Raw genomic sequence first — 26,123 nt, forward strand, 5'->3', positions numbered from 1 at the left:
CGTAACCATTAAAGACGGCAACAGTAATTTTTAAAAAAAAAAGATGCTCATTTATTCCCAGACATTTCTACCGTTGGGGAGTAGGGGGAGTGCTAAATCTACTTATACAAGAGAAACAGAGTGCTGATAGGAATTTAGAGACTCCAAAATATATTTTATTTAGTGTAAAGAGCTTCAGACCGATCCTCCACAGGTACAAGGAGCCTCATTTACTGACAAATATACATCAGCAAATTTATTTACTTATTTATTTTACATTAGCAAATTTAAAGACTGTTAACCTTAAAAATAAAACTGCCGGTTTTTAACTAGCAAAAATGTGTTTATTCAAGAAGAGCTAGACAATTACAACGGGCACAAGCCAGCTACAGCAAAGCCACAGACAAGCCCAGAGAACAAAGGAGAACCTTACAGAAGAAAGAGGCTAGTTGGGAAGGCTGGTATAGGAAAAAAGCCCATTAGAGTAAACTGCAAGTCCCAAGTACAGTGGCTGTTCATTGGCTGAGTAGCAAAGTCTCTCATTGGCTGGGCCGTTGCCAGGGGAGAAGAAAGGCCTGTCTTCCTCCTGCTGGGGTAGGCGGTGTTCCCAAGCGAGGCCCCTCTCTTCCTATTGGCTCCGCGAGGGACAACGGCGGTGGGGTCCGAGAGCTCCCCCTGCTGGCCTCCCAACTCCATTGTAAAGGAAGTTTCGATTCTTCTTCTTCCTCTTCTTCCTCCTCTTCCTCTTCCTCTTCTTCCTCCTCTTCCTCTTCTTCTTCTTCCTCTTCTTCCTCCTCTTCCTCCTCCTTCTTCTTCCTCTTCCTCCTTCTTCTCCACCTTCTTCTTTCTTCTTTTTTCCCCACAGTACCAAAACTGAGAATGTAGAACTTAAAGGAAAAATGAGACCATTGAGAATAGGTCGATGGCACAGGTGACAGTCTATCTAGCTGTTAATGAACAAAACTGGACTATAGAATACACGGTTGGGAAATACTGTTCCATAATACTCTATCTAATGCTCTGCACTAGTTAAACTCTTATTTGGAACTTTCCCTTGTTTGCATTGACAGACATTTAATTACAGCTGGAGAACAAGAGTGGGTCTAGAGAAGCCTGAGAAATGTGAGTAAAAGAAATCCTGTGAGAAAAAGTGAAACATTTTTCTTCAGGAAAAGAGGAGGTCTGAGAGGTGATTGGATTCTTGCCTTTCATATGAGGAAGATAATATAAATCATTTCTCATTCCGGTGACATAATGAATAAGACTTGAATAGCCTAAAATGCAGCTTTGAAATTTTATTTTGGGTATAAGAACTTTTAAACATATTCTGATACATATTAAAATGTCAAAAAAAAAAAAAGAGAGAGACTCTCCTAGGAGGTTTAATTTACATTTTCACCTATTTGGCTGGTCAGGTAATCTTATAATTTTTTCTTTCGTTCTGAGAAAATCCTAAACAAGCATAGGTCATTCACAACAGTGTGATTAAGGTTTGTAATGAGATTCTGAAGCCTGCTGTGGCACGGGAACCACCAGGAGGATTACAAGGGCGCAGAAAAACTTTTAGGAGCACAAGATGACACCACTTTCATATCTACAGCTAGCTAGTGCTTCATCAAGAAATGTACTGATGTGTCTTGGGCTACAAAAAGTTAAAGAATCAATATGTCATTTCTGCTGCTGATTTTTTTCCTTTTTTTTTTTTTTAATAGATCTGCATCCTAAAACCCTAGTCTAGGGTCTGACATGAATATGTGTCTGTCGCCTACTCAGAGTAGTTATCTCGTCTCTCAGCCAAATCTAAAATATCTTAGCATGTACAAGATAAGTTTTAGAGACACCATTTTACCCTAAACATAAAAAAGAGTTCACAAAACCTGAATCACTGAAAAAATATATGTGGGAAATAGCCACGTTGCCAGCAACCACTAAGAAGGTTTTATTCCCCCTAGACTAGAGGACTATTGATGAGAAATGAGGGGGAAGAATTATTATTTTTATAAACATTTTAAAAAGCATTATTATTTTTATCTTAGCATTATTATGAAAATCAAAACATCAAAATGAGTTTTCTCATAGGTCCTATCTGAGTGCTATTCTCTCAGTATATATCCCATAATGCTATATAATAAGGTAATTTTTTTTCTGTCTCCTTAGTCATTTTTTACCCTTTCTATATGGCTTCTGTGACTTTCATAACTCTTCAATGGACAAGCACACTCTAGCCTCTATATGAACATTCACCTACTGTTCCATTTTTGTATCCTGTCCTCATCACTTCATTGTAAGTAAACAAGTGAAGACATTTGAGTCTGGTAGGCTAGTAAGAGCCCCAGTGGCAGGTGAATCCTGGCGACCAGATCCCTCCTGACAGGGGCCATCTCACCAGTCAGAGCTCTTTTAGGTTTCTTCTGCCTCAGTAGTTCGCCCTCTCTTGCTTCTCCCAGAGACCTACGCTCTGACTGTCCACCTGAAGCAGAAATGGAAGTCAGAGGCGTTCCAGAGTGTAAGTGGAGAAACCAGTGGAGGGAGGCAGCTGCCTACCTCTCTCCGACCTGTCTGTCCGGAGTGGAAGTGGAAGTTTTACAGGGACTGGGGTTGGAAATGGGATTTCTTTGCCAGGGTAAAAGGGGGGAGGGGTGCCTTGATTCAATTCTGTTAATTTCAAGTTTACTCTCTGGCCTCAGTCCAGCTCAGTAGCTCTTTGCTGTCAACCACGTGGGTTGTGGGTTCTGGGCTCAGATTGCGTGTGCTCAGATTCTAGTATTCTGTCATTACTGTTTCTATCTTACTTTCCATGCCCTTCTGGCAAAAAGAAAACCCACTAAACACTTGCACCCAGGTGCCCTCAGCCTACCCCTACCTCACCCTACCACATTCAAGTCAGGCTGTGTTTGGGTCCTTCCTCTTCTCTCTCACTTTGTTCTCCGACACTTTCAAAATCCTACAGTCTGGTCTGTCAGCCGCCTGAAGAGCCTGGGCTCCCGCCTGCCCATCTTGTTGGAGCCAGGAGGAGATGATGACAGGAGAGCAGAAACGCTGGGGTGGGGGTGGGGGGGCCGACAGGTCCCCTGAGCCATCTTGCCTCTGGCTCTTACAATGGCAGGGTCTTGACCAAAGCATGGCCTGCGGTCCTGAGGAGAGGCAAGGCCTCACTGATCTTTTGACATTCTAAGGTTGGAGGCAGGTTCTTTCCCAAAAGCATTTGGAGAAGCAGTTGCTCCTGCAACCTTGGACATCTTGGCCGGGAGTAGGCCCGGTCCTGCTGGCAGAGCGGGGCAGCTGCCCAGGAGCCCCAGGGAAGCCCCACTGCCCGCCGCCCCGCCTGCCAGCTGTCTCAGACTTGGGGTTCTGGGGGGGGGGCGTCTGGGGAGGCCGCGCGGAGAAGCAGCAGAGCCCTGCTTCGGGGTTTTTCTGCGTCTGGGCTAGCCCCACAACGAGGGAGGGGAGCCTGCCTGGCTCTGAGGGAGCCACAGCCAGCGTGACAGCTGCCACCCACCTGGGGCCCGGAGGCCCAGCACAGCCGCTCCCGCGTGGGCTCATTCATTCTTGAAGCCAAGGGGGCAGGGGACAGCTGACCCTTGGCAAGGACGATCCCGTGAGTCTCCGAACCAAGTGAAAGAAAGGACTCCTGGGTGCGTCATTCTCTTCCAGTGGGATCCAGGGCCCTTTCCATGCCTGCCTCTTCCCTGTAACTGGGAAGGAAAACACTGGGAAGGAAGAAATTTCTGAATTTCTCTTTTCTCGCCTGGAGCACAGCAAGGGCTGACACTGCTCTCCGGGCAGGGACCCCAGAGGCCTCATGGATCATTCCAGCACGAGGCTGGGAACGGCTTAGTGCTGGGAAAGCAGGAGAGCAAGCGACGAGATGCCGTCGTGAGAAGCCCGCCTAAAGGTGGCTCCTTGCTTTTGACCCTAATTAGTCAGCATGATACGCCCGGAATATGTAGAACTAAGGATTTGCTGGTATTCGTGCCATCAGTTTCCTTATATTAAAATGGGACGCTTGCCCGCCGGATCCGTGTGGGTGTGTTCCCACCCGCTCCAGTTCCACTAGTCACGTTCTCACGACGGAAAGTCACATTCGGGGGCTCCCGTATTGTACAGCGCAGTCACCGTAGTTAATTAAGCAATAAATAAGGCGCGGCTCGTCTGAAATCCGGCAGGTGCTGCGTACACCTTGTCCGATCTTTGCCGTCAAGGGCTCCGGGGTCTGGGGGCGCAGGGATGCTCGTGTGCGTCGCGAGAGCCGGCGGTCGGCTGGTGTCCGGATCGTGGGGCGGTTCGGCTCGTTCTCGCCGTCGTGCAGCCGCGGGGTCCGAGAGGCCCCCAGGGTGTCCCCGGGCGCAGACCCCGCCGAGCAGCGCGCCGTGCAACGCACGGGAGCCGCGGTCCCTGCTACCGCCGCTCGGAGCCGGCCGGCCCGCGGGCCAGTGCGGGAGGACACCGCCGGCCCTGGCCCGTGGCGGGGGACGTCCGCGGTCGGAGGAGCGGGAGACGGGTTTGCGCCGAGGTGCTGTGTTCTGAGGAGCGAACCCGAACCCGGTTCTGAGTGTCTCCGGAGCGGAGCGCGAGCAGCCGCGGGCTCTTGAACCAGGCTCCGCACCGTCCCGGGCGAGCAGGGGCAGCGCCGAGCCCCGGCGCCCCTGCGAGCAGTGAGGGCTCCGGGCCCCGCGGGTTGGGGCCGTCACCGGGAAGGCCGCGGGGAGCGCACAGCCCCCGGCGCCCGCACCGTCCCCGCAGCCAGCTCGGCCCGGCCCGCGCCCAGGCCTCAGGGCAGCCCCTCGGGTCACCCGGGCCGAGCCCCGCGCAGCCCGCAGCTCCGCGGGCTCAGACGCGGGCCGGGGTGGGGGGCTCCGCGCTCCCGCGTTCCGGGAACTTTGGGGTCTGGTTTCCCGCGGGGCAGGAAGCCGCAGGCGGGGGTGGGAGCGCGGGCGCGGGTGGGCCCACCCCCGCCCCCGCCCCCGCCCCCGCCCGGAGCCCCCGCCCGGAGCCCGCCCACCTGACCGCCGCCCGCGGAGGACGCGCCCGGGAGCCGAGCGCCCGTCGTCCGCCACCCGCGGGCCCGGCGGCTGGTGCGGGGCGCGAACCCGCGAGGAGCGCGCGGCGGGCGCGGCGGCGGCGGCGGCGGCGGGAGGAGGGGCCCGGGGCGCGGAGCCGGGCCGAAGGACACCCCGTCCTCCGAGCGCCGCTGCTCCAGGGAGCCGCGCGCGGGCGGGGAGGCGGCGCCGGCGCTTCGCGGACCGCAGCCCGCCCCGCGCCGATGGCTCCCCGGGCCCGCGGCTGCCCCGGCCGTGCGCCGCGCGGGTGACGGGAGGGGTCGGCCGGCGCGGGGGCCGTCGGTGTGGGCGCGGCCGTGCGCTTCGCCGTTCCGGGCGGCCTCGGGGACCGGCGCCGCGGACAGAGCGTCCGGCCGCCCTCCCGGAGGAGCGCAGCCCCGGCCGGCAGCCCCGAGCCCGGGGAACGGCAGCCCCCGGGGCCGCGGGTTCGTCCTCGCCGCGCGCTGAGGCCGGACGGAGGCTTCGGTACCGGACCCGCCGCTGGCCCGGGCGCCCGCTGTCCCTTCGCCCCGCGACCACGGTGAGCGCGGGCTCGCGCCGGGCCCTGAGGAGGGGGGGAAGCCGGGGGGCGCCTGCGGCGACTCGCGGGGCACGTGGGGACCCGAGCGGACCTGGAGGTGCCCCGGCCGCCCGCTGAGGGTCGGAGCAGCGGGACGGTGGGGCTTGGTGCCGCGGTCCTGTCGCTCCCCGGCCCGTGCGCGACCACACTGCGCACGGGGACGAGCCGGGGAGGCGCCCGTCCCGGACTCCAGCTCGCGGGTCCGGCGCGTGGCGTCTGCTGCTGGGACCGAGGACGCGCCGGGACGGAGAACGAATGTAAGTCGCGCCCCGATCCACGGTTGAATGTGACCCTTTTCCTCCGGGGTAGGTCGCGGTCACGTCCCTGATCCGGCTGCCAGGAGAACGACACTATTTAAGTGTCCCGTCTACATGTCAGCAAAATGGGCTGGAAAACCAGTATCTGCAGGTTTTAACTTCTTGTGTTGCCACTGAGCAGAAATCGCCGAATTACCTCTCGGGCCCACCGTCTTGTAGCGAAAGATGGAGGTGAAAACCAGACCAGCCTCCCGCCCATTTCAATGATGCCCGACAGGCCGCGTTTTCATCGCGCGGGCAGTGACGGGGAGCTCACCACCTCTGCGGTACCCCTTCTTTCTGTGACCCTCAGGAAGGCTTTGTTTGCGCTGAAACGACAGCGGCTTCCTTGGCCCTGTTTCTCATTAGCCAGTAGTCCTCCAGCTTGTGGAATTACATGGAACATTTTTCAGCAGAAAGATCTCTAAAACTTCCGTCCATCCGAAGAGTCTATGACCAAGAAATAGCTAAGAAATGAAAAGTCTAAAGTAGTACAGAGTAAAGACTTTTGTCCCCCTTACCTGATAGCCTTTCAGAGCCCTGAGCTTCAGCTTCCTTGTCTATAAAATGGGAATGATCAGAGGCTCTAGCTACCCGTGGAATTATTGTGAGAATTGAAAGAGATAATATACACACACTACTTAGTAGAGTACCTAGAAGCCAGTAAGTATTAGTTATCACTAATCATTGCTTTTATATTTCCTTCCTTCCTTAAGACCCTTCTCTGTGCTGAAAATCCTTAGCCCCAAATTGAATTCCATAATCTAATCTAACCTGAACAGTGCAGAGTGCAATGACTTTCCATCTTCAAACTAAACCATCTAACGCTTAATTGTCTTCTTTTTTAAAAAAAGATTTTATTTATTTATTTGTCAGAGAGGAGCGAGAGCGAGCACAGGCAGAGAGGCAGGCAGAGGCAGAGGGAGAAGCAGGCTCCCTGCCAAGCAAGGAGCCCAATGTGGGACTCAATCCCAGGACGCTGGGATCATGACCTGAGCTGAAGGCAGCTGCTTAACCAACTGAGCCACCCAGGGGTCCCATAATGCTTGATGTCTTATGGAGTAAATACCCCATGGTTGACTAAAATTCTCACCAACCACCAGCCTCTCCCCCCACCCCCGGCCCACACACATTGCTATCAAGGTAGGCTTTACTAACTTTTTAACTATATCCTTAAAAATTTCGTGAACATTTTTTTCTCTTCTGTTACTTTAAGCCTCTCTCCAATTTCCAGCTTGCTAGATATGTTTCAGTCCTGACAGTGGCATTCATCATATTAATTGTTCCTTCCAGTTGTATGTCACCTGCACATTTGGTGGGTTTGTTCTCCAGACATTCAAGTCATTAATAATACATGAAACAGTTCCTTTTGCCATGGAGACTCCGGTGGAAGCCTGTGTGGCACAGTGGAAAATGGTCCTGAACTTCTGGAGGCAGGCTTTAGAGCTTGGCCTGTGATACTTAACTAGTTTTGTGACCTTGAGAAACTTATTTTCCATATCAATGGAATCAGGCTAGTAACATTTGCTTTTCAGGGTGCTTGTTAGAATTGAAAGTAATGTACTGAAAGTACCAGGTGCAGTCCTGGTTGGGGACATAGTTGGCCTTTGGGAGATATTGCTGAGACCAGACAGTGGTCAGCTGAACTCCATTAGCACGTCCTCCCTAGTAACCAAACTCTTCTAACCTGTAGGTCGGTTTCTTCATAAAGATGACATGAGGAAAATTTCAATCAAATGTTTTGCTAAAAATAAACATCTTGAGTATCCTGAATCTATCACAGAAGTAAATGGTGTTAGTTTAAAAATGACTAATTCTTACTGAACTTCTAGTTTCTAGAAATCCCTGGTCTTTTCCATCTAAATAGTCCCTGTTTACTGATTAAACCTTGAATGTTGCCAGAAATCAGTATTAAACTAACTGGTCTGTAATACCTAGGGATTCTAATTTCCTTCTGTTTTAGATTTTGGAAAAAAAACTGGGGGAAAAAAGTGTTTGAGTCTCTAGTTTTGTGAGATGTCCCTTCTTCATGTTTTCCAAAGGTTATCAAAATATTTCTGTGTTTCCATCTGCAGGCTCTCCATGGAATGTAAGTCACTAGAATTTGAAGACATAAATTCTTATAAAGTGACCTTTTCTGCTTGTACCTTGGTTCTCTCTTAATGAGGTTTCTCTGTCCTTTGCTGCATAAAATCATTTGCTTTTAAGAAAGCGAAACAGTTGCTGAGAAGTTCTGTTGTTGTTGTTGTTGTTTTCTAATTAATATACCATCTGCCCTTGGATTCGGGAATTTTCTTTTAACTGGATCCTGTTTTGCATAGTACATGTATTTAGGAGCAGCAGGTAGCAGTTCATGGTGGGAAACATAACCAGTCATTCCGAAATTATGATGTTGATAGTTGGGGGAGTCGTAAATGACTCGAGTCAGTGTCTGAGATAGGAGGAGCCTGTTCTTTGCGACTTAATTTATTGCTTATAAATGAAAAGTTGTGAAATTAAGGATGTGCTAGGAAATTTTTTTTTCTCTGACCTTATAGGTTCTTTGGCTGATAAATTGATATAGAACAGATTAACAGGGAAAAAACAAGCTTCATTTGACCCATACAGGAGCCCTATACGAGTATGAGACCCAGTCATCAGTTGGGCAGTTGAGGCTTCTGTGCCATCCCGAGCCAGGGAATGAGATAGTGACCTGAGGTCAAAGGAGAGGAGGGTAACTGACAGGATGATCAGAAGAGCAGATATTTGCGGATTAGGTGTTTATCTGCCATATAGATAGGTCATTCACATAACATTTATTTCTGGTGACAGCCTCTTTCTAAACCAGCCTCCCTATCTCAATTCTTTTGAGTAGTTAAAGGAGAGTTCAGAGTTTTTCTTGAATCTGCTAGGTCTTAATTGCCTTCAGCTCAAAATAATCTACCTGCAAAGTGGCTAATTTGGGTCATGGGTTCTCTCCCCTTCAGATGTTTCACAAGGGCTTACGGTGACATGCATTAGGAAAGCTGGCTAGGTGCTAGACACAAGGGAGTGACAGAGCCTTGTGAACCGGGGAGCGAATACCGGCTTAGAACTACTCTCATTCAGAACAGTTTAAACACAGTGCTGGCCAAGCAAGACTCCAGCCCAACACTACCTTGAGTTTGTGAACTTTGCTTTTAAGTGTCCTGAAAGAAATAGAACTCTTATAGTTCACAGTTTTATTCCCAACATCTAATACACATTGACGCACATGGCTATTTAACAAATAGCCAAGATTTAATTAGCATTTATTAAGGGCCTTGATATAAGAACTATTCTGTGCAAATTAACAAAAGGAGAAATGACTACTACTTTGAGGAATATTTAATTTCATTTGAGGAGATAGCACTTAAAAATTAAACCAATAAAGTGGACATCAGTTAGAAAAGAGAATTCTGAGTAAGGGTTGGAGGAGTTCCAGAAGTCTGCACAAAGGAGATGGGACTTCTCTAGACGTGGAGATAGTAGAGATTTAATTTAAGCAGGGAAGAGGGAAGGAATGCTGGGTGCAGATAAGGGAGAAGTGGTGTGTTTCAACGCAAGGGAAGCCAGGGGAAGAAAATGAGCATGGGTGTGTGCATGAAAGAAGAATAACTTAATGGAGAGGAAATTTCCTGGGGTTAGTGAGAAATGAAATCCATTAGGTAAAAAGAGGGCTCTAAAAATGTTTAAATTAGATGCAGCTCTATCTCCACCTCATCCGCAACCCCCCAACCACACCCTGAAATAGTGCACCATCCGCTACAGAAAACAGGAACTCTATAAATGACTCCTTAGGAATGTGGTATATGAATCCAGAAAGAATGATAAAACTTTAAGGAGCAAAACTTTCTGAACTCATGATCTTTTGACCTAGAGTCTGAATGGATTGAACACTGTGTTTTCCCATGTCTCCCCATAAGAATAAGTGTTCTTTTCAGTATTCAGAAGTACGTATACTACTGTCTGGAATTTAATTCAGTGCATAGCACTTAATAGACAATTTATTATTTATGCCTCCTAGTTGCTCTAAGTATTTGGTTTCACTATGTAATAGAAAGACTAATCTTGAATCTGTAGGGGATGCGAAAAGCTCTTCCTCTACCCTTTTGGCTGGGTCTGCAAATCAAAATGATGATAGATTAACAGGCAGAAAAAAATGACAACAATGGCCCATGTATCCATGGGCATCACAGAGAAGTGTGCTTCAGGGGAACAGAATGGGAGACTTATCTATCATCTTAAGAAAGGGTGATAAATTGTGGGAAAGAGGCTAGACAAAGGAAAAAGGGGTTTGGGACTCCTGGGTTGGAGGTAAGTTATGGAAAGTGACTGTATATATGGAAATATATCATAAATAAGGACTGTTTCATAAGGTTTGCTAAGCAAATGAAAGATCTCAGGTGATAAGAATTGTATCTGGAGTGGTTCTTCTCCCAGTAAAGGAGGTAGAGACAGCTTTACAAAGGGAACTGCTTTTTCACAAAAGGGGTACAAAGATCTAATTGCCTTTGGCTTAAAACAGCCCTTATTATCGTTGACATCTCTAACTCAAACTCCGACTTTCAAATTCCATAATGGCATTTGAGGTTAAAAAAAAAAAATTAATGATTCAGAAAAATGTCAGTTAAGATAATTTGATTCATTAAAATGACCAAGATTTAGGTGTGTGAGATCAACTTCAATTAGAAACCACTTATTAAAGTTCAGGCTTGAGTAAGGCAGAGTCTCTACATCCATGAACTCATGGGCATGTGAGAGAGAGAGAGACAAGTGTACCATCCGTCCCAGTGGGAAGAGATGCATTCATATTGTAATAGAATTACACGAGGATTTACATTTTCAGGATTGTTTTGCAGAATATGGCTTCAACTTTTGTGCAAGATTTTGAGGTTGGGGGAATCTCATGTGTTTCTTGTGGGTTAGACTTTTATGACTGGGATTGGGGAAGCCGTTCAGAACATGGGAGCATGGGTTATCTAAGACACTCAGCTGAAATGCCAGCTTCTCCTTCCTTTTCAGTTTTGTCTTCCTTCTTCTTACCTAATTATCAATTCAGTAATGATCTTACAGTAACAACAGCAGAACAGCTGCTGCATTTCTGTAATGTTTTGTTTTTCCTTACCAGTGGTTATGTGTTACTTGGAGCTCATCATGATCTATGTGCTCTTAACACCATTACCTATTTCACCCATCCCTCCTACCTCACCTCTCATAACCATTAATTCTCTGTAATTTAAAAGTCTGACTTTTTGTCTCTTTTTTTCTTTGTTTTGTTTCTTAAATACTATATATATATGTGAAATCATCTGTTATTTGCCACTCTCTAAATGCTTTATCTCAGCATTAGACTTTCTACATCCATCTGTGTTGGATGGTAACACCCAAATGGTGAGATTCCATTCCTTTTATGGAGGGATAACACTCCCTTGTCCATATATACACACATCTCCTTTGTCCATCATCCACTGAAGGACACTTAGGTTGATTCCACAATTTAGCTAATTATAAATAATGTTGCAATGGACATGGGAATGCATATATCTTTATAAATTAGTGTTTTCATATTCTTTGGGTTAATGCCAGTAGTGAGATTACTGGATCATATGTTTTTAATTTTTTGAGGAAACTGCACACTGAGGAGCCTCCACAGTGGCTAAACTGTTTGCATTCCCACCAGCAGTGCCCAGGGCGTCCTTTTACCCCATATCCTAGCCAACACTTGTTGTTTCTTGTGTTTTTAATTTTAACCATTCTAACAGGAGTAAAGTAGTGGCTCATTGTAGTTTTGATTTGTACTTACCTGATGATTAGTGATGTTGTTATGGCCAATGTCAGACAAGTTACAAATTACTGCCTGTGCTCTTTTCTAAGATTTTTATGGTTTCAGGTCTCATATTTAGGTCCTTAATCTGTTTTGAGTTTATTTTTGTGTGTGGTATAAGAAAGTGGTCCAATTTCATTTTTTCGCATGTACTTGTCCAGTGTTCCCAGTACCCATCTTTGAGGAGACTGTCTTTTTCTCTTTGGATATTCTTGCCTCCTTTGTCAAAGGTTAATTGACCTTACTTCTGGGTTTATTTCTGGGTTTTCTATTCTGTTCTGTGATCTATGTGTCTGTTTTTGTGCCCAAACAGTCCTGTTTTGATTACTACAGCTTTGGTAGTATACCTTGAAATCTGGGATTGTGATACCTCCAGTTTTGTTCTTCATTTTCAATATTGCTGTTCTTATTTGGAGCCTTTTGTGATTCCATAGAAATTTTAGGATTATTCTGGTTCTGTGAAAAATGCTGTTGGTATTTTGATGAGAATTACATCAAATCTGTAGATTGTTGTGTGGGTAGTATAGACATTTTTACTTTATTTGTTCTTCTAGTCCATGAGCATGAAATGTCTTTCCCTTTGTATCATCTTCAATTTCTTTCACTAGTGTTTTATAGTTTTCAGAGTACAGGTCTTTACCTCTTTGGTTAAGTTTATTCCTCGGTATTTTATTATTTTTGATGGAATGTTAAATGGGATTGTTTTCTTAATTTCTCTTACTGCTACTACTTCATTATTAGTGTATAGAAATGCAGTGGATTTCTTTGTATGTTGATTCTGTTTCCTGCAACCCCACTGAATTCATTTTTCAGTTCTAACAGTTTTTTGGTGGAGACTTTAGAGTTTTTTTTCTTAATTTTATTTATTTAGTTATTTATTTGAGAGAGAGTGAGAGAGAGAGAGAGAGAGTACACAAGCTGTGGGAGGACCAGAGGAAGAGGGAGAAGCAGACTCCCTGCTGATCAGGGATCCTGATATGGGGTTCGACCCTAGGACCCTGAGATCATGACCTGATCTGGAGGCAGATGCTTAACCAACTGAGACACACAGGTGCCCATTTTAGGGTTTGTTTGTTTGTTTGTTTGTTTTGTACACTATCATGTCAACTGCAAATAAAGTTTACTTCATCCTTACCAATTTAGATACCTTTTAATTCTTTCTCTTCTCTGATTGCTGTGGCTAGGAAGTGGTGAGTGGACATCCTTGTCTTGTTCCTGACCTTAGAGTAAAAGTTCTCAGTTTTTCACCATTGAGTATAATGGTAGCTGTGGGTTTTCATATATGTTCTTTAATATGTTGAGCTTTGTTGTCTCTAAACTTACTAAGTTTTTATCATGAATGGATGTTGTCCTTTGTCAAATGCTTTTTCTGTATCTATTGAAATAATCATATGGTTTTACTCTTTCTCTTATTGATGTTGATTGACTTGTGACTATTCAACCACCCCTGCAATTCCTCTTTCATTTCTGACTTTGTTTGAGTCCTCTCTCATTCTCTATTTTGTGAGTTTGCTGAAGGTTTATCAATTCTATTGTTCCTTTTGAAGAAACAGCTCTGGGTTTCATTGATCTGTTCTATTGGGTTTTTTTTGTTTTGTTTTGGTTTGGTTTGGTTTTTAGTTTCTATTTCATTTATTTCTGTTCTAATCTTTATGATTTCCTTCCTTCTACTGGTTTTGGGTTTTGTTTGTTTTTTTTCCTAGCTCCTTAAGGTGTAAAGGCCCATTGCTCATTTCTCTTACTTCTTGGGGTAAGCCAGTTTTGCTATAAACTTACCTCTTAGAACAGCTTGTTCTGTATCTCGAAGATTTTGGACTGTTGTATTTTCATTCTCACTTGTCTCCATGTATTTTTTTAATTTTCTCTTTGATTTCTTGGCTGACCTTTTTTTTTTTTTTAAAGATTTTATTTATTTATTTGACAGGCAGAGATCACAAGTAGGCAGAGAAACAAGCAGAGAGAGAGAGGAGGAAGTAGGCTCCCTGCTGAGCAGAGAGCCCAATGTGGGGCTCGATCCCAGGACCCTGGGATCATGACCTGAGCCGAAGGCAGAGGCTTTAACCCACTGAGCCACCCAGGCGCCCCTTGGTTGACTTATTAATTGTTCAGTAGCATGTTATCTAACTTCCATTTACTTGTGCTCTTTCCAGATTTTTTCTTGTGGTTGATTTCTAATTTCATAGCATTGTGGTCAGAAAAGATGCATGGGTATGACTTTGATCCTTTTGAATTTGTTAAGACATGTTTTTTGGCCTAATGTATCACTTATTTTGGAGAATGTTCCACGTACATTTGATAAGAATATGTATTCTGTTTTAGGATGGAATGTTCTGAATCTGTCAGATTCATCTGGTCCAATGTGTCATTCAAAGTCACTGTTTCTCTGTTGATTTTCTGCTTGGATGACTGATCCATTGATTTAAGTGGGATGTTAAAATCCCCTATGATTATTCTGTTACTATTCTGTTGTTGATTACTTTATGTTTGGTAATAGCTGCTTTATATATTTGGGTGCTCCAGTGTTGGATGCATAGATACTTACAGTTGTTACATCTTCATGTTGGATTATTCTCTTTATGATTAGATCGTGTCCTCCTTGGTCTCTAATTACAGTCTTGGTTTTAAAGTCTGTTTGGACTTATATAAGTATTGCTATCCAGGCTTTCTTTCATATCCATTTTCATGATAAATTCTTTCCCAGAGAAGGGAGTTGAGGGAAATTGGAAGGGGAGGTGAACCATGAGAGACTATGGGCTCTGAAAAACAACCTGAGGGTTTTGAAGGGGCAGGGGGTGGGAGGTTGGAGGAGCCAGGTGGTGGGTATTAAGGAGGGCACGGATTGCATGGAGCACTGGGTGTGGTGCAAAAACAATGAATTACTGTTACGCTGAAAAGATATTTAAAAAATAAATTAATAAAAAAAAATTCCTTCCCAGACCTTCACTTTCAATCTGCATGTGTCTTTAGATCTGAAATGAGTCTCCAGTAAGCAGCATATGGATGGGTCTCGGTTTTTTACCATCTGTCACCCTATGTCTTTTGATTAGAACAGTTAGTCTATTTATATTCAAAGTAATTATTGATAAGTATGTACTTATTGCCATTTTGTTACTTGTTTTATGGTTGTATTTGTAGTTCTTTTGTTCTCTTCTATCATGATTAATTGGCGTTCTTTAGTGATACACAGATTCCTTTCTCTTTATGTTTTGTATATTTATGATTGGTTTTTGATTTGTGCTTATGTATAACATCTTATGCTTACAGTAATCTATACTAAGTTGGTGGTTGCTTAAGTTTGAACCCATTCTTTAGTTCTTCCCCCACCTACAACATTTTAGCTAAATGGTGTCATACTTTACAACCTTTTGTGATTACCTTAACTAATTTTTTATAGATATACTTAATTTTATTGCTTTTGTTCTTCCTACCTTAGTCCTACTTATGGCCTTTCCTTTTCCACTCAGAATCACCATTAACATTTCTTGTAGGGCTGGTTTGTGGTCATGAATTCCTTTAACTTGTCTGGGAAACTGCTTCTATTCTGAATGATAGCTTTGTTGAATAGAGTACTCTTGGCTGCTGGGTTTTTTTGTTTTGTTTTCTTTCTCTTAGCACTTTGAATATATCATGTTCTCTCCCTTCCGGCAGATAGAGTTTCTGCTGAAAGATCAACAGATAGCCTTATGGGGTTGCCTTTATATGTAACTGTTTTCTTTTCTCTTGTTGCTTTTAAAATTCTCTATTACTACTTTTTGCCATTTTAATTACTATGTGTCTTGGTGTAGAGCCCCTTGGGTTGATTTTGTTGGAGGCTCTCTGTGCCTCCTGGATCTGGATTTCTGTATCCTTCCCCTGATTCAGGAAGTCTTCAACTATTATTTCTTCAAATAAATTTTCTGCCCCCTTTTCTCTCTTCTCCTTCTGGAATCCCTGTGATGCAAACGTTGTTGCACTTGATGATGTTGCTAAATTCCTTTAATCTATTCTTACTTTTTGTCTTCTTTCTCTCTCCTGTTCAGCTTGATTGCTTTCCATTACTCCATCCTCCAGGTCACTGATCCATTCTTCTGATTCCTCTAGTCTACTACTTATTCCTACTAGCATATTTTTGATTTCTGTTAATGAGTTCTTCATCTCTGATTCATTCTTTTTAATGCTTTCTGTTGTCAATCTCACTGAAATCTTCCTCTCTTTTCTCAAGTCCAGTGAGTATCTTTATGACCATTACTTTAATAGATAGAGAATGTCAGGCATATTGCTTATTTCCATTTCACTTAGCTGTCTTGGTGTGATTTTGTCTTCTTTCATCTGAGACATATTCCTCTGTTTCCTCATTTTTTCTAACTCTCTGTGTCTGTTTCTGTGTGTTAGGAAAGTGAGCTATGTCTCCTGATCATCAAAGTAGTGGCATTATGGGGAAGAGGTCCTATAGTGTCCTGCAGGGCAGTGTTCCCTGTTCGCCTGAACCTGGGGTGTCTCCTGTGTGTGTTGCATGCACCCGACTATTGTGGCTGAGCCACATTCGCCTCCACTTCAGTGCAGTCACCTACAAGCTCTCCTTGCCTGTTGTGGGCAGGGCTTGGTCCCTCTGTTATCAGTGGCTCAGTATGGGGCCACCTTGAACTTGAGTTGGGTTAAATCAGACATTTGTCAGGACTGCTACTGCAGCCAAACTGCAGGCTTTTGTTGGTAGGTGGGGCCTGTAGTCAGACCAGCTAACTTCCCCAGCCCTGCTGGTGTCTCACTTGGACTGATGTGTGTGGTTATCTTCTCTTCTTGCCAGGACAGAAGTCTCTTTGCAGTGGCACTGGCTCCTGTTGGGGCTGCTTGCACAGTGCCATGCTTGGACTTTGCTTTAGATGGACTCCTGCTCAGAGCAGGTTGAGTGGGGCAGGTCCATATGTGTATGCAGGAGTGGGGCAGGTGGTGTTAGCAAGGTTTACACTGGTCTGTTGTGGGACGAGACCTAAGCCCTTTGCAGAACTCCTGTGGAGGATGGGCTGAAGAGAATGGGACTGCAGAAGAAAGCAAGATTGGAGCATGCTATTAGCAATCCAGGTTAGAGAATGCTTATGTTGGTTCCCACAGGTGGCTGTGTATCAGGGATAAGGGAGGAAAATTGTGCCTGCCAGCTCTCTGTTCCTAGAGAAGTCTCTTAAAGATCCCTGCCCCTCCAGTATGTGTTCTGAGATTAGTAAATAAATCTCCTTCCTATATACCTGAGGCATTTTTCAAACTGCTGCTTCTGTGCTGTATGTCAAGGCTGTTACCTGTGCTGTCTCTTTAAGGTTAAGGACTCAGTGTCCTATATCCTTCTGGGTTTCCCAGACCCAAGCCAGCTGATTTTGAAAGTTCTAGGTATTAAGCCTCACTGATTGTAAGCCCCTCTGGTTTTCAAAGCCAAATATTGTGAGGATTTTTCTCTCCAGGGTGGGTCCCCATGCCTCAGGTGCCTGAGGTGGGGGTCTTTCCTCTTCCCTCTCCATGCCTGGAGTGGTGTCCCTTTCTCCTATGGACAATTTTGTGGGTCAGTTTGGTTCCTGACCCCATCTCCATCATTTCGACCATTTTTGATGTTGCCTCTTCTCTATGTGTAGCTGTGAGGAGTCTGTTCTGCCAGTCTTTGGGTCATTTTTTGAGTTACTCTTACTGAGGTATGGGTTATTTAGGTGTATCCATAGGATGAGATGAGCTTAGGATCCTCCTACTCTGTCATCTTCCCTGAGAGCATCAAGGTGTCTTTTTTTTTTTTAAAGAAACTTGGTCTGGATCTTGGATGAACTAACAGTCTGCACTAACGAAATGAGAAATAGTTTCACACACAAAAAAAATAATTTTACCAAACCCTCAAATCTCATACAACTTTTCCCTTCCTCCTGTACGTAAAGTGTTAGGATTAATAAAAGGCAAAGTATACACTCCACATAGAACAGTGCAGACCCCAAAGTTTATATAGGTAGGGTAGAATGTAAGATTCGGGAATATTTAGGTAAGCCACAGATGATAAATACTGAATTTATGGGAAATACAGGAGTTGTTCAGCTTTTTAGTATTCCATTTTGTAAATCTTGATATTTTGGAACCACTGCCATGGGAGGCATCTACCATATCTCCTCACAAACTTGTGCTTGGTTCTGACCAATTCTGCATTAGTTTAACGCTCTCATTTGACTTAGTTTGATGGCTTTTTTTTTTTTTTAACTTAGATGTATTATAGTCTTTTTGAGTATTTTTACTAGCTAATCCAAGTACTAGCACTTGGATTTGTGGGTTAGTGCTGTTCTTTCTTCACAAAGTAGTGAATCTCATATTAGCATTAAATCTGGGTTTGAAGCAACTAAAACATATTTCATCAAATTAGAAGTTTGGTTTTTTTAAAAAAGACTTATTTCTGATAAAAATAATGGGTATTTGAAAACATTTGGGAGAGAAAAGCATAAAGAGGAAATGTAAATTATGTATAATCCCACCATCCAAAGATCAACTCTGTTTATGTTTTCCTGTATTTAGCTCTATTCTTTTAAAATCATATAAATTTTAAAAACTAGAATCACACATGTATGTTTTTCTGCTTTTAAAAATTATCAGTTCTGAAGATTTGGATAAATCTTCTAATCTTTGTAAACTTTTCTATCATATTTTAGGAGGCAGATTGTAATATTTTCCATGTTGGTATCTTTTCTTAGCTAATAATTATACTTAAAAATTATATGATATTACAAGATAGGCTTTATAACAGTTTTGAAAATATTTTCAGTGAATAGTAATGTTATAGGAAATTACTAGTTCAAATAACAAATATGTGAGTATAAAGCACATGTTTTTAAACAGTATTTTTGTTATTGAAAGTCTGTTTTTTGTTTTGCCATAAATAACCCATTTGACTAGTAGTTTAAAAGCTTAAAATATGAGTATATTTTCATGTTACTAAGTATTCTTTTATTTTTTTTTCTTTTAAACTTCCGTTTACTATTTGGCTTTTTTTCCCGAATTTTATTTTTTTTTTTTTTCAGTGTTCCAAAATTCATTGTTTATGCACCACACCCAGTGCTCCATGCAATACATCCCCTCTACAATACCCACCACCAGGCTCACCCCACCCTCAACACCCCCCTCCAAACCCTCAGTTTGTTTCTCAGAGTCCACAGTTTCTCATGGTTTGTCTCCCCCTCCAATTTTCCCCAACTCACTTTTCCTCTCCATCTCCCCATTGCCTCCATGTTATTCCTTATGCTCCACAAGTAAGCAAAACCATATGATAATTGAGTCTCTCTGCTTGACTTATTTCACTCAGCATAATCTCCTCCAGTCCAGACCATGTTGCTACAAAAGTTGGGTATTCGTCCTTTCTGATGGAGGCATAATACTCCATAGTGTCTATGGACCACATCTTCCTTATCCATTCATCCGTTCAAAGGCATCCTAAGTATTCTTTTAAAAAGTATTCATTTATCTGAGGCAGGGTGGGTTAGGGGGGAACGAGAGAGAGAATCTTAAGCAGGTTCCACACCCAGTGCAGAGCCCAACGTGGTGCTTAGTCTCACAACCCTGAGATCATGACTTGAGCGGAAATCGAGAGTCAGACACTTCACTGACTAAACTATCCAGGGGCCCCAGAAGTTATCATCTATTTGTTATGAACTACCCTAAAACTAGGTGGCTGAATATTACGAACATTAATTTCACAGTCTCTGTGGATCTGCAATTTGGGTGCAGCTTAACCAAGTGCCCCTCCTTCAGGGCCTCTCAAAGGTGTCAGCTGGGGCTGTGATCTTACCTGACGGCTTATCTGGGGAACAATCCAGTTTTACACGCACTGCCGTACAGAGGATTCCCTCATTTCCTTGCCTCATGGGCCTCTTCGTAGGGCTTCTCACAACACAGAAGCTGACTTCTATCAGAGTAAGAGAAGGAGTGAAAGACAGAAGCCAGGTCTCTTTGAAATTTAATCTTGGAAATGACATGTCATCACTTTTGCTATGCTCTATGGTTAGAAGTGACTCATTAGCCCTAAGAGATAGAGAATTACACAAGGCATGGGAGGGAATTTCAGGAGGCAGAGATTACTGGGGGCCATTTAGAGGCTATCTACCACTATTACTTAATAGCTCCCTAATATTCCAGGACATAGACCTATAACAAATTTCATATCATTGTACATGTAGGTTATTTTCAATTCTTCTAATTATAAAAAGACTACCATAAAAATTTTATATGTAAATTTTGGTTGGCAATTTTAATCATTTCTTTTAGATTTCTAAAAGTGGCATATTTGGGTTAGAGCTCCCAACATGAATTGTTAGGCCGCTCTTGAACCAGATTACGTAATCTCTGTGTTTGGGAGTGTTCTTTGCACCCTCTCCCCCTTAAGACAAGTCTTTTGAAGAATGGGTTTATACAGTAAAGTGTTGCATAAATACACGGTTCATCTGATGTAGCACAGACCATGAAATCTGAAAGGCAGTGTGATACAGCAGTGAGACCCCTGAAGCCACCACAGTCAAAATGTGAGTTCCAGAACGGCAGTGCAGTCCCTCCTGCATTGTCATCAAGGCCACGTGCTTCCCCAGGCAGGATATTTAACTTGCTTACATTCAGTTCTACAGCAGTGCACTTTGTAAAATGTGGAAAAGCAACTCCTTTCTGTTGCGTAAAATCACAGTAAGACCCCAGGAAAGAGTAAAGGGGACCGGAAGTGTGGCAGGCTCCAGACACAGAGATGAAAGGCGAGCTTGGCAGCTCAGTCAGTTGAGCATCCGGATCTTGATTTTGGCTCAGGGGTGATCCCAAGGTCTTGGGATAGGGCCCTGCATGAGGGTCTCTGCTCAGCAGGGAGTCTGCTTCTTTGTACCTCCCTCCCCCACCCTTTGCACCTCTCCTATGCTCGAAACCAAAATAATCTCAAAAAAAAAAAAAAAAAAAAAGAAGGAAGAAAGAAACCCCAAACGAAACAGAGATAGGTGGGTAATTTACTCCGGAAAGCTCAGATGCTTGACTGTTGTTTGTAACTCACAGTCGCATGTACTCTGTTGCTCTTTCTATAAGCACACAGGCATGCCTTGTTTGATGGTGCTTCCCTTTACTGCACTTTGTAGATGCTGCATTGTTTACGAATTGCAGGCTTGAGCAACCCTGTGTTGAGCTAGTCTATCTGCGCCGTTTTCCCAACAGCATTTGTTCACATCATGTTTCTTTCACATTTGGTAATTTTCACAATATTTCGAACTTGTCATTATTTTTGGTTATGGTGATCTGTGCTCAGTGATTACGATTCGCTGAAAGCTCAGATGGTAGTTAGCAGTTTTTAACAAAGTATTTTTTAATTTAAGTTATGTACATTGGGTTTTTTTTAGGCAGAAAGCAGTTGCATACTTAGTAAACTACAGTATACTATCAACAGAACTCACATGTACAGGGAAACCAAAACATTCTTTGCACTTGCTTTATTGTGATATTTGTTTTAATAGTGGTCTGGAGTTGAACCTGCAGTATCTCTGAGGTATGCCTCTAAAGAAATTTCTTTCAAACATGTAGAGTTAAATTATTTAAATCAATTAACATTCACGGAAGCCCTTCATTATGCTATGCACGTAGAAGTGGGATGCAAAGATGAATAATAATGGCTTATTACCCGTCTCCTTTTAGAAAGCACAGAAGTGCTGGGGCCATGTCCCGCCTTCAAGAGTCCATCTGGCCTGGGCACAGACTTGGAAATAAGGCAGAATGGGAAAGTGCAGCGATGGAGGTAACTATAGCCTGGAAGCCCAAGAGCCTGGTAGAGTAACATCAGGTGGTGAAATGGCCTTTATACAACAAGTGTACTTGAGGCGGACACTCAGGAAAGGGTTAGTTTTTAAAAGGAAAAAATCTGTATGTAGTAATACCAGGGAGAAGGGAGGAAATGAGCAAACCCTTTTTAAAAAGAAAACATTCTATAAGTCAGTGTGAGCTCGAGCCTGTGGGATAACTGACTTAGCATACAAGGAGGATGGGATCAGGATTTTCTGATCGCAGTGAGTTTAGGACTGAACATTTAGTTTGGGTTTCATGTTGTGATTCAAGCTCAGATTCCTAGTTTCAGCTACAGGATCTACAGACTAGTCCAGCTGTAACAAACCAAAGAACATACTTTGCCATTGCTACCTGGTTCTTCATACCCCCACCCCACCTTTATTTAACAACAGTGGCTTAAGGAACTGGCTTCAGAATTTTGCAGACTTTAGCTTAATTCATGCATCACGAGTGCAGCTGTGTCATTTAGGGAAGGCATGACATAACTAAGAAATGAGTTTAGTATATCAAGTTTAAAAGTTTTACATTCTTAGTGGTGATCTAGATCACTTCTTCACCTAGTTTTCTTTCAGCCAATTGGTCAGAAGCTACTCTCCATTTTCCTGCAAGGGCTTATACTTCCAGTACTGGAAGAATTACTGCAAAGCGAAGTTCAGTGCTCCCAGTCATAAATAGGGTTGGTTAGGTGAAGCCACACATGCACCCAGAGTCAGGCTCAGAAGGGCCGGGAGAAACGCCCGTTCTCTTCTCCACCTGCAGGACGAGGTAACTGCGATGAAGCACTGATATGTGCCTTCGGTCTGCCACATGACTGTAGTGATTCAAAACTACAGTCATTATCAGCATTCTTAGATTATATTCTCTTTCCTTTAATCTTAAAGTAGTGACTAAAGCTCTGAAAGTAATGTGATCCTATTAGTTCTAGGGGACAATCTAAGAAGGAAAGGAAGTGACACTTACTGAACATCTTGCATGCTCCCTGGCAACTCTAGAGGTTGTCTATAGAGAAGCTTACCTTGTGTGATGACGTCTGACCCAGGTCGCTGCTCACAGACGAAGTCCTACCACACGGCTCTCCTCAGGTTCACGAAAATCTCAGACATCAGCCTTTCACTTAACAGCATCGCTCTCCCTGCTCTCCACTGAGAACATTGGACCTAAGTGTGACCTCGTGAAGAGCCATCCTGACACTGCCCTGCAGGCGAGGGGCCGCACACTGCGTGCGGTCTGTGTGCCCGAGGATGGACCAAAGACCATACCGTAGTGCTCTTCACGTAACCTCCACACCAGCCAAAATCATATTTACTGTATTTCCAGCTTTTACTTCTTTGTGTGAGTAGTAGAGTTTATTCTGTTTGCCACTTGAACTGGTATCATATGATCCTGTTATCAGTTTAAAGTCTAAGTCACTGATTCTCAATATTACCAGGACAAAGACCTCTGTTCAAAGTCCGATTTTCATGGACTCCTTGTAAGAAAGAGGTCTTTCTTATAAGGACAAATAATGACAAATATTGTTAGGAACTCCATTATTTTTTAATGAATTCTTATGTTTTTAATGAATTATTTATTAATTGCATCTGCATTAAAATTTGAAAAATAGTGTATATATATGCATAAGGCTTCTTAGAGAGTATCATTTTTTAATGATACAGAGATTTGCATTAATTCAGGACTAGGGTTCATTTTAAATCAACTTGAGATATAAAACACCTTAGAAATCTGCTTAGAGGCTTAGAATATGATACAAAGCAGGACAACAGTAACAACCACTTCTGTTCATCTAGTATTTAAGATAGGCTTTCAGGGACTTATACGCGTACTCCTTTCCAGAGCATATTTTAGAAGTTAGTTTTTGGCTAGAGCTTTGTGTTTGGACCTAACTCATATTCAAGTTATGGCTTTTTTGACACCTTCCCTGGCACATTCCCAAGAAGTTCACTCACCAGGCTAAATTTGATGACATTGCATTCAGGATGGACACCATAGTGCTGAAGCAAGCAACACAGAGTGATGGGCTGCAGTAACTTAAATCTTTTGTTTGAAGGATCAACAGAAGACCCAGTAGTGGCCAGACCTAGTCCTAAGGAAAGTGCCAGAATTGTGGCCTAACACACACCCTATACTTAGTGCTTTGGGGCTCCTAAGTAACATTGAGGGAACCAAGTAAAAAGAGCTTTCTTTTATTTATGTATGCCTGTGGTGGGTGTGTGTTTGTGTGTTTTGGGATTTGGGGGGTAAAGTGGAGGGTATGATGGGGGGGGAAGTCATCCTCACATTTTATTTAGCTGCCAGAGGCATGAACAAAAAAAGGTCGTATCACCTATTAAGGCAAGGATAAACAAATTAAGGACCTTCTCTGGAAATCTATACCACTTATAGCCTGAGAAAGTTATCATCTTGTTCTTACTCTATTTTGTTCAGTAAGTTTGGAAGCACTTACAGACATTGGTCCTGAATACATAATAGACACTCATTAAATACTGGCTAGGTGATTAAGGAATGTTCTCACAGTTTTTGTTTTTTTTTTTTTAAGATTTTTTTTAAGTTGCTCAGCATCTTTTTATTTTATATTAACACATAATGTTTTATTTACTTCAGGTGTACAGGTCTGTGAATCATCAGTCTTACACAATTCACAGCACTCACCATAGCATATACCTTTCCTAATGTCCATAACCCAGCCGCCCTATTCTTCCCCCCAAACCCCCCAGGACCCTCACTTTGTTTCCTGAGATTAAGAGTCTCTATGGTTTGTCTCCCTCCCTGTTTCCATCTTCTTTCATTTTTCCCTCCCTACCCACCACGAACCCTTGCCCTGCTGCTCAGACTCCTCATATCAGAGATATAGGATATCATCTTTCTCTGACTGACTTGTTTCACTTAGTATAATACCCTCTAGTTCCATCTACATCATTGCAAACAGCAGGATTTCAGGGTGTTTGATGGCTGCATAGTATTCCATTGTGTATATATACCACATCTTTATCCATTCATCTGTTGATGGGCATATAGGTTCTTTCCATAGTTTGGCTATTATGGACATTGCTGCTATAAACATTCGGGTGCACGTGCCCCTTCGGATCACTACATCTGTATCTTTAGGGTAAATATCCAGTAATGTGATTGCTGGATCATAAGGTAGCTCTATTTTCAACTTTTTGAGGAACCTCCATACTGTTTTCCAGAGTTGCCACACCAGCTTGCATTCCCACCAAGAGCGTAGGAGGCATCCCCTTTCTCTGTGTCATTGCCAGCATCTGTCATTTCCTGACTTGTTAATTTTAGCCATTCTGACTGGTGTGAGGTGATATCTCATTGTGGTTTTGATTTGTATTTCCCTGATGCCAAGTAATGTGGAGCACTTTTTCATGTGTCTGCTGGTCATCTGGATGTCTTCTTTGCAGAAATGTCTGTTCATGTCCTCTGCCCATTTCTTGATTGGATTATTTGTTCTTTGGGTGTTGAGTTTCATAAGTTCTTTATAGATTTTGGATACTAGCCCTTTATCTGATACATTGTTTGCAAATATCCTCTTCCATTCTGTCAGTTGTCTTTTGGTTTTGTTGAATGTATCCTTTGCTGTGCAAAAGTTTTTGATCTTGATAAAGTCCCAATAGTTCTTGATATTGATCTTGATAAAGTCCCAGTAGTTTTTGCCCTTGCTTCCTTTGCCTTTGGTGATGTTTCTAGGAAGAAGTTGCTGGGGCTGAGGCCAAAGAGGTTGCTGACTGTTCTCCTCAAGGATTTTGAGGGATTCCTCTCTCACATTGAGGTCTTTCATCCATTTTGACTCTATTTTTGTGTGTGGTATAAGGAAATGGTCCAGTTTAATTTTTCTGCATGTGGCTGTCCAATTTTCCCAACACCATTTGTTGAAGAGACTGTCTTTTTCCCATTGGACATTGTTTCCTGCTTTGACAAAGATTAGTTGATCATAGAGTTGAGGGTCTATTTCTGGGCTCTCTATTCTGTTCCATTAATTGTTGTGTCTGTTTTTCTGCCAGTACCATCCTGTCTTGATGATGACAGCTTTGTAATAGAGCTTGAAGTCTAAAATTGTGATGCAACCCACTTTGGTTTTCTTTTTCAACATTCCTCTGGCTATTTGAAGTCTTTTCTGGTTCCATATAAATTTTAGGATTACTTGTTCCATTTCTTTGAAAAAAAGCTGAAGGTGTTTTGATAGGGATTGCGTTATATGTATAGATTGCTTTAAGTAGCATAGACATTTTCACAATATTTGTTCTTCCAATCCATGAGCATGGAATGTTTTTCCAATTCTTTATGTCTTCCTCAGTTTCTTTGGTGAGTATGTTAACATTTTCTGAGTACAGATTGTTTGCCTCTTTGAGGTTTATTCCTAGGTATCTTACGGTTTTGGGTGCATTTGTAAATGGGATTGACTCCTTAATTTCTCTTTCTTCTGTCTTGCTGTTGGTGTATAAAGATGCAACTGATTTCTGTGCATAGATTTTATATCCCGACACTTTACTGAATTCCTGTGTAAGTTCTAGCAGTTTTGGAGTGGAGTCTTTTAGGTTTTCCACATAAAGTATCATACCATCTGCAGAGAGTGAGATTTTGACTTCTTTGCCAATTCAGATGCCTTT

At 43.3% G+C, this 26,123-nt stretch overlaps 1 protein-coding gene across 4 annotated transcripts in view; it reads left to right on the forward strand.

Moving 5' to 3' along the window:
• The window catches only part of CUNH2orf88 (chromosome unknown C2orf88 homolog), a 74,711-nt gene that overhangs the window by 28,677 nt on the left and 19,911 nt on the right, over nt 1-26,123 (forward strand). For 2 of the 4 annotated variants that reach the window (XM_004763384.3, XM_045086486.1), the window contains one exon: nt 1,050-1,101. The exons of 1 other annotated variant lie outside the window; for it this stretch is intronic. The gene's annotated coding sequence lies outside the window, so the exon portion shown is untranslated. Of the gene's footprint in view, nt 1-1,049; nt 1,102-5,448; nt 5,856-26,123 lie in introns of those variants that run through there. One more of the 4 variants, XM_004763386.3, reaches the window with a different exon arrangement.

Source organism: Mustela putorius, unplaced genomic scaffold (assembly GCF_011764305.1).
Source record: "Mustela putorius furo isolate JIRA1106 unplaced genomic scaffold, ASM1176430v1.1 tig00000992_pilon_pilon_pilon, whole genome shotgun sequence".
Classification (NCBI taxonomy): domain Eukaryota; kingdom Metazoa; phylum Chordata; class Mammalia; order Carnivora; family Mustelidae; genus Mustela; species Mustela putorius.